Raw genomic sequence first — 14,863 nt, 5'->3', positions numbered from 1 at the left:
ATTAGGAAATCGGAAAACTATACTTAGAATGAGAAACATCATTTTGACAACGGTAACATAATCAGATTACCATTCTTAAGATTTTTCAAGAGGTAGTTATGGAACGCACAGTAATTGCTCTACAGCTTCATGTGACATTAAACACCTCTACTGTGCTATTGCAATTTCCTTATTTATATACTAGCTTATACAAGGAGAGGTTCATTAGCTGGATTTTTTTTAATACAGCAAATATTGCATCTAATAAACTGTAATTTAAAATAGTGACAAAGTTCTCCAAAATTACTGTATGATTACATAAAGCATGGTTCTGAATACAGTGATTCCTCCTGAATGTTGGATTTGTTCTGGGCAGCTTGGGTGTTACATCTGACAGATGAGTGAACAGTTTGTGGTGCAAAGAATAGTAGAGGTCCTAAACATTCCACTGAATACAATTTGGGTAATACAATGTTAGAAAGAAATTCTTCACTAGGGGGGTAGTGAGGCACTGTGCAAGTTTTTAAGAGTAGTTGTGGATGCCCCATTCCTGGAACTGTTAAAGGCCAGGTTAGATTGGGGCCTGAGCCACCTGGTCTAGTGGAACCAGACCCAGACCATGGCAGGGCAGTTGGACTAGAGGATCTTTGATGTTGTGTACAACCTAAACCATTCTGTGATTCTGTAGTATAATGGAAGAAGTGTAAACAAAATTCTAGTGAAGAACTCAATAGATAAGAAGTTGTTGGCATGACTGGGAGCAGATGGAAGTGGTTAAGGGGCTTACTCTGTGGAAAGGCTGGTTTGTCCTGGGTAGTTTCCTGTTCAACAAACTTGTCAGTGACCTGGAAAAGGAGGCTGAGCTCTCTCTCATGAAGTTTACCAATCATGCCAAAGTATGTGAAGCACTCCTTCAACTAGAGGGAAGAGCTGATGTTCAGGGGGACCTGGAGAGGCTGCAGGAACGGGGTGGTGGGAACCCTGCATGAAATTCCACAAGGGTGGGTGCAGAGCCCGGTGCCTGGGAAGGAAGTGTCCCTTGAAATTCTAGGGACTGGGGAATGCCAGGCTGGGGAGCAATTCTGCTGAAAGGGGCCTGGAGCACAGCAAGAACAAGAGCTGGTGGCATGTCCTGGAAGCAGAGAGGGACAGCACCCTCCCAGCTGTGTGAATGGGAGCTTGGTCACCAGATCGGCAGAAACAGCTCAGCCAACCCCACCGTGCTGTGGTGTCCAGTCTGGAGACCTCTGAACAGCATGGACATTGGCCAACCACAGCAGGTCCAGCAAAGGCCACCCCAGTGTTTGGGGGCTGGAGCGCTTGCCCTGTGAGGAGGAGCTGAGGGTGTAGGCCTTGTTCACCCTGAAGAAGGAAAGTGCTGCTGGGGGACCTCAGAGCAGCCCTTCAGCATCATAAGGGCATAAAGAACATGGGTTCAGGCTCTCCACAGTCATGCATGGTGGGAGGTTGAGAAAAAAGGGGCACAATTTGAGAGGTTGGACATAAATAGTACTATTTTACCCCCCAATCCAGCAGTGCCACAGGTTGCCCAGAGAGATTATGCATTGTGCTTCCTTGGGAGTTCTTAAAGATCCACAATTCTGACCCTGCATGTGGCCTTGCTTTGAGCAGCAGGTGAGACCAAGGACCTCTTGAAGTCCCTCCCAACCTGAATTGTCCTATGAAATGAGATCCAGTGGGAAGGACAGATGTCAGGGCTATAATAACAAAGGAGCCACATTCAGGGAAGTATCCTGCAGTAGTTCTATGCATGGCTTTTGTTTCCTTGCTTTTTATAAAGTTTGAAGTGCAGCTGAACTTAGAATCATATTTAAAATAATATTGAGAGCTGCACAATACAAAATATAAGTATTTTAATAGCACTCTGTGTTGGTGTTCTGGAGCCAACACTTCAGGGGACTCTGGGTCCAGTCTTGGTGCTGCTGGTCCAGTCAGTCCTTTGTTCTTAATACTGGATGGCAGGAAGCCTTCTAGTCTCTACTGGGCTAAGAAAAAAGATATTCTGCCTTGTAAAACTGCCAGTGGCATGAACAGACAGAAATACCTCCCAAAATCATCCACACCTGGTTACTGTGTTCAACAGTGGGCCAGCCCATAATTGTTTCATGCTTCCTGCACTGGCATCAGTGGGAATTTCTGTGGAAGGAACCGCTGCAGGGGACAAATTGATCACCTAAGAGAGGCTTAAAGATCTAAGTGCTGAGTTACTGACAGCAGGTCAGGTTTCTTGAATTAAGTAGAGGACTGCCAGATTCCCAGTTAGGTTTATTTTACTCGCAGCTGGGGGAGAAACAGTGTGGTTCCCATTTGAGATAAAAAAGTCCTTTGCAAGCTCTGATTTGCTATGTTCCTTCTGATCCTGATGTGTTATTTAACCACCAGTCCCCGTCACTCTCAACAGCACATGGGTACCCTTTCAGCAGGGGCTTAAATACCTGGCAATCCCAGAGCAAACTGGGATCCAGGAGCTGTGCCACAAAGCAACATCTGCAACTTCCTTATGTTCTCAGTTGGCATCTCCATACGTTGTTATTACAAAATTAAATATTTCAATGTCGGGTGAGTTGGCTTCAGTCTTTTCCACCATTGCCAATTAAGATACAATTCTACCAGTTAAGATACAATCCTGCAGATATTTCCAGGGCTTCTGCCTTTCCTTCAAGCCATCTTCTCAATAACTGTGAAAGTGCCCTCCCTATCTGTCTTTTTCTTCATGCAACCACTCTAGCTCCTGTCTTCAATAATTCATGATCTTGCAGGAGGTGCACCAAAATGATTTTAGCTACCTCCAACTTTTTTGGGCAGAAGGATAATAAAAATGATTTCACAGTAACTAAAGTAAGTCAGTTCATTGGTGAAAGCACTTAAATATAACTTATTAGCTATTCAGGAGGAAGGTTTTACTAAAGGTACAATGCTTTTATGTATTGAAGTGCAGCTCAGCTCCTGAAAAATGACTACGTAAATAAGCACTTGTCACATCTTATTTTTGTTGATTTTTTTCTTCTCCTTCTAAATTTGTTTTTTGCTGTTAGCTCTATTGCTGTCATGATTTTAACTGTGAAGTAGCTGGATCTTACTCCTAGTGGAATTAATTGCCAGTGAGTTACGCTTACGTGTTGCCACTGACGAGCTGCTGTTACAGGCATTCTTACAAGACCGAAGGCACAAGTCAGTGTGACCCATGGCACAATCTGACACAGAAACTTATGGAATATGGAGTTTGACATAAAAAGATCAGGTTGTGATCCAGTTTTCTAAGTCTGGGGTAAAAAAATCAGAGAATAGTGAGCTAAATCCACAAAATGTTTTAGACTCTTAATTTTCACTAGACCTGACAGTGTGCCAGTATGTCCAGTGAGGGATCAAGAGTCACTTTGGCTCCAACAGCATCTGCGGGTAATCTGATTTCCTAGTTTCTTGATGTCTGGGCATAGGGGCTATTAGTACTAATAGACTTAATTCTAGTACTGTGCAGAGGCACAACATAGTCCTGAAGAATCAGAGGTTAAATCAAGAAAAAAGTATAACTGTAGTACTTCCCAAAACTGAGATGAAGAAACAGCGGAGGAGGTGTTTCTAGAGTACAAGTCTGACTGCAGACATCATAATTCAAATTACTCAAATGTTTGGATCCTTCTATCTGGGATCTTGCTGTTGCACCTTGGTACTTGTATACAAAGAATACTTGATAGCACAATCACAAAAGCAATAAACAGCCTCACAAAGACATAGATCTAAGGTGATTTCTTCAAGAGGAATCTTACTTTAAGTGCTATTTCAATATCACGTATCATAATTGCATCTAATATTAGAGACTGACTTAATGCAACACAATGTCAATGACAATATAAAGGCAATCATGAACAGAGAAGATAACTGAAAGCTGGGGGGATGGAAGGAAGGATTGCACTGCAGTGAAGGCTTCTGCAGACATTACAAACCTTTCAGCAACATGAAGAGGAATTTTTTTTTCTCTCCTAATCTTCTGGAAACTTTCTTCCTGTTTCCATTTTGATCCTGGAATCTGCTTGGAATCTCTAAATGTGATTTAGGTTTGGGGTTTCTTGTCCCCTTCCTCAAACTTGTGAATTTATCTTCAGTGCTAAGCACTGAAATTACATATGTGAAGCTGGTTAGCAAGCTGCATAGACTATCAGCTGCTGAGAATTAAATACATGCATATTAAAGAGTTTTCATCCCCTCAGCAGCACATATCCTCCACCGCCAAAAGGATATGGTTTAAAAGGTGTGAAGCTAGACTATTTTGGTTCTATCAAAGTCTGAAGACAGAATAAAAATGCCACACATCTTCCTAAATGACTGAGAGTCTACTAGATTGTTTGTAGAGGTAGCAGCAGTGTGACCTGTTTATATCAAATTAAAAGCATGTAGCCATGGAAAGCCCCTGTGGCTTGCATGTGATTCCTTCCTGCAGTAGTGCTTGTGATGGGGCTGTAATTTTACTGAATTGAAATGACATCAGCTGTACTGCACAGTCTCTGGCTTGCCCTCATGTGAATGCATAGAGGTGTTCGAGAGGAGCTGCCTTTGGCAGTGGCACTTTTAGACCTGTTAAGGCCGGGTACACACAAGCATCCTCCATGTGCTTCAGGTTTGCCTGGCCTACAGGATCATAGAAGGGAACCATAGATTATCCAGAGTTAGAAGGAACCCACAAGGATCGATGAGTTCAACTATTCTCCCCTTGTGTCGTCTCCTCACCAGAGAAATGGATTTATTTATACCTATGAATAAGCTGCAATTCTGTGACAAAACTAGAGACAGCACCTTACAGAATCCATATAACCAAAGCAAATGAAAAACCCCTGCTGATATTAACACAGCAGAAAGTGAGGGCTTAGGTTCTGAAACACAGAAGCTTGCCTGGGCCTTTTCTACCCATTCAAACAGCTTCCCCCTACTCCTCCCCCTCCCCCCTGCCAAAAAAACCCCAACCAAAACAAACAACCCAAAACAAACCCACAAAGCAACCAACCCAGAAGTTCAGAAGGCATCAGTTGTACTCCAGTCTCACTGGTTTGCCATGAAAGCCAGGTTGCTGGACCTAAAGCTGAGAAGCTGAGAAAAGCAACCCCACTGAAGTCTAACAACACCTGAATTATCAGGATCTCCTACAATAGAATTATTTTTTTTCCAGTGGGCTGCCATTCTAATAATGCTTTGAATGTCAGCAGTGATAACTATTTCTAATTAGTCCTTCCAATTCTGTGAGGAAGGAAGAAATGCGTAATACAAAACAAATTCTAATGAGGGAGGGAACTCTTCCTAAGAAACAGTGCTTCAAGAGCTGCAGAGATTTGCCCCATGGGTACCTGTCTGACACTTTAGCGTAACACTTGAGGTGACCCTACAGAATGTAAATCAGCTTGTGCTGCTTCAGCATTAGCTGCTGAGCAGCCAGTGCATGGCAAAGTTGACCTCTTTACTCAGGTTGGCTTGAAGATCAGTTGAAAAAAGACCCAGGTTTTGTTGGATTGAGAGTGCAGGGGGAAGCACTCATAAGTTGGTTCTACATTGTGAAAAGCCTTCTTTCAAAACCTGTTCATGGATGACAAGAAAAAGCAAGAGTACTGAGATGTCCTTGGTGCCTGGTAAGCTCCTGGTTTGGGATGTCCCTGGGTGAGGATAAGCAAATGACATTACAGCCCTGAAAGTGAGTCTACTCATACAAGCTTGTGTTACCAATAGCTTTTAATAAATATGCAAGCGTCGTCTTTTACTGCACAACTTGAAAAATTGAAAACATGGAACTCTAAAGCTATTAATGATACTGATGGCTACTCTGTGTGATTCCAGACCAAAGAAGAAAACCCAAAGTGATGGCTTACACCTTCCTAAGCGGCTGGAGTTGAGGGACTGGGGGACATTATACCATTCCCCAAAATGCAGCAAAAAGAATGAACATAAAAGCTTTCAATTTTTTTAATGACTGAATATTTCAGAAAAATGTGGAGGGGAAAATGATTTCATAAAATACAAAGGCACTGTTTCAATTAAATAACTCATCCATGCCTGGAAAAGCCACCCTCTGATTCACATTTTCCTCTGCTGTGTCCATCCAGCAGAGGTTGCTAATGATTCTGATAGCAAGTTATTTCAGTCATTAAAGTAAACTGAAGAATGCAGGGCTTTTTCCACTGACCTTCGTGCCTGCTTTTGTATCCCTGCTTGCACTTGTGGAAAAGCATTGAGCAGGTATAAATGCTCTTCCTATCTGATACCTGGTAGCCTATAGCTATACCGAGGCAGCCTGGTAGAAATGAGGCTGCCTCACTTTTGTTGCTGTATGAAATACTCTCCTTTTATTTTTAGTTTTTCTGCAACCAGCACATTGCTAATGTTGCTGACTGGCAGGCAAGATTGCCTGATCCTCATTGCTGTGGTTTTGCTACCAATGCCCAGGGCTGAAGAGAATTTTTAACAGCAGGAAAGACAGGCTGAATATGACGAGGCAGTGGATATGAGTTTGTGGAGTTTTTTCCTGAGGACTTTGTTTCAGTTTCTTTCATGTCATTTATTATTTCTAGGCTTTTGAATGAGTAAAAAAATAAGTGTTTGTTGTTATTTTGATTTTTCTTTTAAAGAGAAATTATCTTCCTGCTTCTGAACTGATTGACATTGTGATCGTTGCTTCCAAGGAAGATGTCTCTTCAGTTTTCTTTACTTTAGAAGCCTATTGGACACCTTTGTGGAGGTTCAGAACACTTCTGTTTCCAGCAAAGTGGAATAGCAAGAGCTGCTTTTATCTGGCAATCCTAACAACCTGCTCCAAGTTACAGGAAGTGGAACCCAAAAAGTTATCAGAGTATGGAAGCCATGGCATTTTCTATATTTCACATCATTTGAATGTGAATAATGAAATTCAGCAGTCGTCACTCTTCCTGTTTAAAAAGTGTATGTGAGCAGGTAAGCATTTTAAACAAGAAATGCAGTGCCAAAGTAATCTCTGCCATAATACCCTCAAATTCCCTGGAGTTATAGTAGGGATTAATTTGCTTCATGATGTTTGAAACTGGAGGAAAAATGAATTAAAGCTTTCTACCAGAAATTCCAATCAACATTAAAGAGTTGAATGAATACTACTAAACATAAATTTAAGAAAAAACAACCCAAACCTTCTCTTGCCTGCTCAAAGGCTTAAATTTATGTTTTTCATCCATTTTTCTTCTCTGTGAGTGCTTTGCTTAGTGAAAGATTTAGTAGCACAAATAGATTAGAAGAATGAACTTTTGAGCTAGGCACAAGTGTTAAGAGGAAAAAATTGGTTTTATTCCCATGTGAACATTTGCATGAACTGTGCAAATGTACATAATCTCTGACACAGTGGAAATAGAAGAGGTCAGCTCAAGTATTCTGCAGTAACTGCTACAGCAGCCACGGAGTAAGAAGAAATATTAGCAAAATAAATAGGAGAAAAAAGGAAATTGCAGACTGTTTATAAGTATATCTTTGAGAGCACTAATAGAAAGTAATTTGTGAACTTGAATTATTCACTGTTAACTGCTCACTGAGATTTGGCCCACTAAAATGGTTTAAGACGAAGAACTGATAGCACTTTTGTAAAACTTGTACTGTCATTTGTAATTTATTTCAATCAAAATGGAAGTATTTTGAATGTTTCTAAAAATGTCAGCTATGAAATCTGTGTCCAGTTGCCTGATAGTTAGAGATCAATGGGAAGCCTTGATGATTAAGCTGTTTGATGAGTACAGTACAATTCAGCAAAACAGTTGCAATGTTTATAAAGACAACAAGATTTAGTTTCTGGCCTGATGCTGTGATAAAGAAGGTGAAATCTTCTGTATTGTCCATCTCCTACAGTTTCCTTTTTCATATTCATTATTGAAAAAATTACTGGGAATTTCTTCATTATAGTCCTTCTGGTGTTGGGTTTTACCAGTCTGCTGAAAATGTCCACTGAAGTAAGTGGTTTCTCTAAAGACTTTTGACCTTTAAGGCGAAATAACCTCATCCATAATCTTCAGTGCAAATTTTTATAGCTGCTAAGCAATTTCCAAGGCAGCTGGCCATTTTTATATCTTGAAAAACTGGTAATGATACAAACAGTTGATTATGGTTTACAATGGCAATAAACCTCTCAGTATTGGTTGTTACCAAAATAAATTGCCATTCTGTTAAATGTTAAATAACAAGTCATAAACTGCTGAAAACAACCAATTTCTTGTGGATTACTGCCTGAATAAATTTTAGTAGGAAGTGCAGATCATGAAGTTGTGATCAGCAGATCAGGCCTAATGAAATTTTATATATTTTAAAAAGCTGAAGAAGGATCCTCAGAATATGATGCAAAGTGTAGCACCCATTAAACAAGAAAAAAATTAAGTCTCCTGGTAGTTTTGGAATTTTTGTGTGAGACTTTTTTTATCTTCTGACACCAGGTCTTGCAGTTTTCCACTGTTTCTTTAAGTGTTGAAAAACCCAATCAGTGCCAGCACTCTGAGCTCACTGAGAAGGCAGAGAGGAGCCTGTTCAAATACAAAGTGCCTACATGAGATGTCTGCTCAGAATCAGAGGGGTTAGGATCTGCTTTGGAGTAATTACTACTGCTCATCTCAAAAGCAAAAATGCCATCAAACATTCATATCTCAGGTGCCATCTTCCCAAGAGTGAGTGACAGACCTTCACCATAGCAACGAGTGTTATCTCCTAAGAATAACATTAACCTCCCTTGTTTAAATCCCTGGGTATAAACTGCAGTTGCAAGTTGTGTGCCTTGATTGTGCATTTTCATTACTCAGTATGTACTGGGTGTGCATTAGCTGCTGTAAGACTTGACATCACCAGAAGAGGAAGTAATTAAAGGGATGGAAATACAGCCATTAATAATCCAGTCCTGGAAACATGATCAGGGAGAGGTCTCCTGTTCCTGCTCATGAAAATCAGACCTCTCCACAGAGAAGCCTGGCAGAGAGCGCTCTTCAGCAGCAGCACCCTCCCCCTTCATTCACATGTTGATTTCAAATCAGGGAGAGGTGGGAGAAGAGAGCAAAAGGAGGAGGGAAAGGAGGGTTATTTCTATTTCTCTCCTTTTTTCTTCTGCACTTCCCTTCCTGCATACTTTTTTTCTCAGGCAGGGTTGAAATCCGGGAAACTTGTACCAAATATTTTAGCTATTTTAAATTGCTGCATTATGCATTTTTTCGGAATGTCACCAAAACTTTTTCGAGTAAAGGAGATGAAATTCCCCTCATAATAGCCCTGTAGGATACAGTGATATCCTGGGAGTGCCATAAAAATGCCATTAAGAGACATTTCATTTTGCATTCTGGGGGCTCTACACTTATCTATTTTGACTTAAACTCTTTCTTCCATTTCTGCAAGAGAGGAACATGACACAGGAGTTGCACAAAATGAGCTCAGATCAGGGAAGACAGATTGTAAATCGAGACTTGCTAGAGCTAAATCATGTTCTCTCTCTTGATCTCTTATCAGATAACTTTTATCCAAAAGGTATTGAGGAAGTTAATTGCAACTGCTAAGATGAATCTTTAGGAAATATCATTCTCCAGGGCCTTCTTTTCCCTGCTCTCCAGATCCCATGTTGAATTTTTTTCAAGGCCTCAGATATGAAATGGTTATCTTTTGAATTTTAACATCCTTATCCTTTCCTACAGAACTGTTCAGGTGAAGAAGAAAATGGTAGCTTTTTATTTGCAAGGTTTAGGAATCCAGAGAAGCAGTGCATGTGGGGGAAAGGCAGCAGCTTTCTGAATTCAAATGCTTGCTCTGCTTGACAAGCTAAAGACAAAGAGAAAAAGTATGTTTTCTTTTTAGAAACTGAAGTACTATAGACAGCCTTGGATTAGAAACAGGCTGAAATTCCTGTTGTAAACTTCTAATTACCTTGTGTGGCATGACTTCTAGATACACTATCTTGCAAAGATAGTGAAGTTGTGAGTACACGCTGAGACAGCTTTGCGCTTTACACGAGAAGATTATCTATCCTTTATTACAGAGTTTTCCTTCTGGTGTTTTTCTTTCTGCTGAGCATGGCAGAGCAGAGATTAATTCTGAAATCTAGCAAAAGAAGTGAGCTTTGAGTTTACTCAGTATCTCAAGAGCTGTTCTAAGACTAAGATTAAAGGCCACTAAACAAATTCAGGCTCCATTTGTTTGGAAATGACTTAATGGCAAATATATTTATATTATCCAGTGACTCGGTATTTTTATATTTTGCACTGATATTTTATTCATTCAAAACAATAATGAGTTGGGTTGTGTGTTTCTTTATGTGCAAGTGAAATCAAGACAAAAACCCAAAATCACAAAAAAGTGCTTTTTACAGTTATACTGCCCTGAATTTCAGGTGGTAGGAAGGGGAAGCTCTCTGGGAGGAAAGCCCTGGATAGGTGTTAACACGATACCATTTTTCTGACCCGTATTTCTCCCTACACTTTGAAGGAGGTGGATGTTCAAAAGTGGAACTGCTGAGTCAAGTATGTTTTCCTCTATATTTACAGCTAGACAATGAAAGAGGGTGACTGTGACACATAGCACAGGAACTGAAATGTATACTCAAGACCATTCCCCAATTATTCTCATTTTTTGAAGCCAACAGAAACCTCAGTAATGGCCTTGCTGTGGAAAGGGAGTTTTAAATGGCAGTTTGTTTTATGACTCTTAAATTATTTCTCCTTCAGTTGTTGGTCTCCTGGCTGACTCCTCCTTCCTTCTCCCACTCACACTGTGTGGCGTCATCCTGCAACAGCTTTCCTTGCATTTCACCGTACGCAGCCTCATAAGTCTTACTGTGAAATGCTTTGGCACATAGGCAGTGAGGAAAAATCTGTGTAACAAGCCTGATGCCTTAGAAATATTTGGTGTGTTCCTCTGCATAGGATAGAAAGTGTAAAAACACAGGGGAAGGTATTCTGTGGAAAAAATATATTACTGTATGTCACATGAATGCTGTTTGACAGCTACAAATTCCTGCACAAAAAAATAATAAAATGTAATGAACACCTCTCCTCTGGAAAGCTGTGTAAGAAGACATAGCTCAGCTTCCACTTGGGTTGAAGCTTGGTAAGAAAAGTTCGGGAGAAGGGGAGAAAGAGAGGAGTTCTCAGACCCTTCCAAGCAGGTGGCATCCTTCCTTTCTCATTCTCACTCTTGGACAGTGTGTGGCATGGGTGTCCCACAGGTATCTCTGCAAACCCTGAGCCCACATTGAACGCTGCACCAAGTGGTGATGGATGTGCACCTGCCTGTCCCTTCCCCAGGCTTTGCTTGGAAAAAGGACATGCAGCTGAGGTGGAAATGAGATGGGATGATAGGGAAGACGTGGTGTGGCCAGTGGAAGAAGACCTGGGCTACCCCTGACGTGCCCTGAATCTCTCAGCTGGTGTGCACAAATCTTGCTCTCCTACAGAATGATGGGAAGAGAGGTCAAAAGAGCTCAGTTGGAAACAACTGCCAAGGATAGCAAATTCTTACAAATCAGCATGCCTTTTGGGAAGGAGAAAGGCAGTGCAATTTTGATGAGAAAGGCTGCTTTCGGTTTGGACTTAATCATGCAAGGTGCTGAGTGCCTTCAGTCCTTATTCACATTGATGTGAACTGACTGTCCTCATGCTACCTGGCAGGCATTGCTGCTAGGTCAGTTCTCATTCCCCCCTCCCCTGTGCAGCCTGTCACTTCACTTCCTAAAGAATGTCTTATTTGATGTCCTCTGTAGCACAGGGAATTAATGAGGTTTTCTTTCAGAGGCTTCTCATTTATCCCCAGAAAATCAAAGGGACAGATATTTTTCTCTGCTTGAAAGTAAACATCTTCACCAAGAAGATGACAGAAAAGAGGTGGTTGGATGCTTGTAGCACCCCTGTCCCAAGGATGCAGAGGGGGCTTGGACCTACTTTGGGTCTGTGAAAAGAAGGAGCAACTGTTTGGTGTCTGACTGTCCTCGTGAGCTGTGGTTCTCCTTTCTTGTTTCAAAGGATTTCTAAACCCCAGGGACCACCTCTGACCACTTCATTCCTCGAGAAATGAATGCAAGGCATGCTTAATGTCAATGACATCTTAATCATCTGGTCTTTGAAAAGCAAAAAGGCCAAGACAAATACTTATATTAGTAGGAGAATCATAGTATTTGGTAAACATGGACTGCACACATCTAGTTGAGATGCCTCTATGCTGAACTGTGCAATTCACAAAATGTAAATGGGGTGCTTATCAGATGGATTATTTTCTGAAAGCACAGGCAAAATTACAGTAATTACTTTTCCTCCTGCTACATTATCTGTATTCCCAAGAAACTTTGTAAGTTCATGCAGAAAATAAATAAATATTTACTTAAAAGATCAGAATAGCTGAGTAAAGGTTCCCTTCACTTCCCACAAAATCAGCATTTCTCTTGAACAAAAAGTTGTTCTCAGCAGCCTGAGATTTTCACGGGGGTTGGCACTGTCAATGAAAACTTTTTCCAAGGAGATTACTAGATATTAGTCTAGATTTTCAAGAAGCTACAATTTTCTTAAATTTCCACCTCTTTGACATGCCCTTGAGTGAAAAATGAGTTCCTACTATTCCTCCTTCAGCAACTGAGTGCTTCAGCCCAGCTTTTTAGATATAACCACCAAGATTATTGCCTGAGAATAATCTATATTAGGAACTCACCTTTTTAATGTGAGATAAAGATTAATCTACTTTGCCTCTCCACTTAGTCTCCTTTAAACCCACTCATAAACATGCATTTGATTATATTTTGTGATTTTCAAAGAATAAATCTAAAGGACTAATTAAAAAAAATCATCTGCCATGGCTTTTTCAGCCCATCAAACAGTGTAGATTATTGTATAAATCTAACACCGACTGGTTCTGCAATATCATAGGACTCTGTAGACAAGTAATAAGCAAGCTTTATAACACTCCCACGTCCATCCCAAATGTATGCATTTTAACCTGGTTTATTTGTTTTTTTATTCTAACATACGAAAACCAAAAATTTTCCTGGGCACTTGTATCCTTTGTTGCTCTAGAGTGATAGTGCCCATAGTCTTTCATGGTTTTATCCTCAAAATTTCCTCATGAGGTAGAAAGTGCTGTTTTGTAATAACTGAGAAACTGAAGTGCAGAAAAGTTAGAAGACTTTTCTTATGGCCACCTGGGAAAGTCAAAAGGTGTCAAGAGCTCAAGCTATGAATTCAGCTGGGACCTTCTCACTTCCTTTCAATTGTACATGTAAGAAAAATGGTTCACAGGCACCCTCACATCTCTGACCTGGGAACAGTGCAGTGTCGTACATGTGGATCTAAGACAATCTGTCTGACTGTACTCTGAAACAGCCTCAGAATGCTCAGCCTGTTCATCACAGTCTTCACCAGGAGCTGTGAGGATGGGAACAAGCAGCTGGCTGGTGCTACACACTTGAGCAAAAGACCAGGACATCAATCCTTTTAGTGACAGCACCAGGGTCTGAGAGTTAACTCCAGTTCCTAAGACACTGCTTCAGCTTCTGAACTAACCTTCTTCCTGTAAAATGCAATTAATATTCAGGTGCTTTGTAGCTGGGCAGAGACCTTGTAACGTGAGCAACATCATGCCAAAAACACCCATTTGGTTCTGACTAAGAAATCAACGCAAAGATTCGACCTCATCCAGCTCAGCCCATGCCCTAAGCACATGGAGATGGTAAGAGAGACATTGCTGACATTGCTGTTCTGTAACACATAAGTGCAAATAGTTGGGAAATAGCTCAAAAGATATCAAGTAATTAATTGAGCATCATGACTGCACCGCTGCATAAACTCCTTGAAAGAGCAGCAAAGGGTGAAAATTGCTGATGGCAATTTCCACAGTAGAGTAATTTAGCTCAGAGGCAAAGAGAGTGGTGAAGGAGAGAGAGAATATATATGTCAGCGTGGGAGAGGGTGGATTGGTACAAGAAGGAGTGCATTAGAGTATGTGTGAGTGTGGAGGAGTGAGTTTCTCAAAATTAGGGCAAATTCTGCATTCATAGTAGGCCTTGCAGAGAAGCTACCTGTGTGCATGTGTATACATATATACAGGTTTGAGCTTGGCCATCTTGGGGTCATTAGTGTTTTTTAAGACATTTTTCTAGAATATATTTCCAGTTCTTGTAAGTGTAGGGGAAAAAAAACCCTTGAAGGTGGAATTGAAAGTCAGCTGAAAATGCAAAACTTAGAAGATGTACCAGTGATTTGGAAAATATATAAAAGCAGCAAGACTTTCTTTTTTCAGTAAGTGGAAAGATGGAGAAGGGGAGATGGCAAGGGAGAACTGTTATAATTGCCTCTTAGAAAGATGTTGGCAGTGTTTATCAAAAGAGGAAATGTAGGGTGGGTGAGCATTCCACCTCCATCTCTGGGCAAAGGAGAACATGTAGAGGATTCTGTGCCACTGGCAATAAGGAGTTTAATTGCACAGATTCATCCTTCCTCTTTCACCATACCAGTGCATTCATGTAGGCAAAAAGAAGGTGCGGTTTTCTGTTACCCAGAGTCATTGGATAGAGAGGAGAACACCTAGAAATCAAAGGTTAAACCAGTGAGAAATTCTTTTCAACAGTAACTTAGTAAAAAAAGACTCTTTATTGAGATGAGCAGTGAAGTATATCCAAGTTCTCTATGCACACTGCATCTTTCCAAAATGTATGCCAGGAAAACAGAGTCAGATGTTTAGGCTCTGGTTCCTACTCATTGCTGGTTTCCCTGGTAATCCACTCTAGCAGTATTCCAGCTTTGAGACTCCTAAGCACAAATTTTTGGGCTCATTTCCAGTCACTTATCTTTCCAGTGGGAACAGTCTATTTCTTACTTCACCCACTTAGGCACAGCAATTTATACTTCTGATTCATGCTGTG

This window comes from Pyrgilauda ruficollis, unplaced genomic scaffold (genome assembly GCF_017590135.1).
Source record: "Pyrgilauda ruficollis isolate IOZ18807 unplaced genomic scaffold, ASM1759013v1 scaffold20, whole genome shotgun sequence".
In the NCBI taxonomy this organism is placed as follows: domain Eukaryota; kingdom Metazoa; phylum Chordata; class Aves; order Passeriformes; family Passeridae; genus Pyrgilauda; species Pyrgilauda ruficollis.
Note: the sequence above shows the minus strand (reverse complement) of the source record.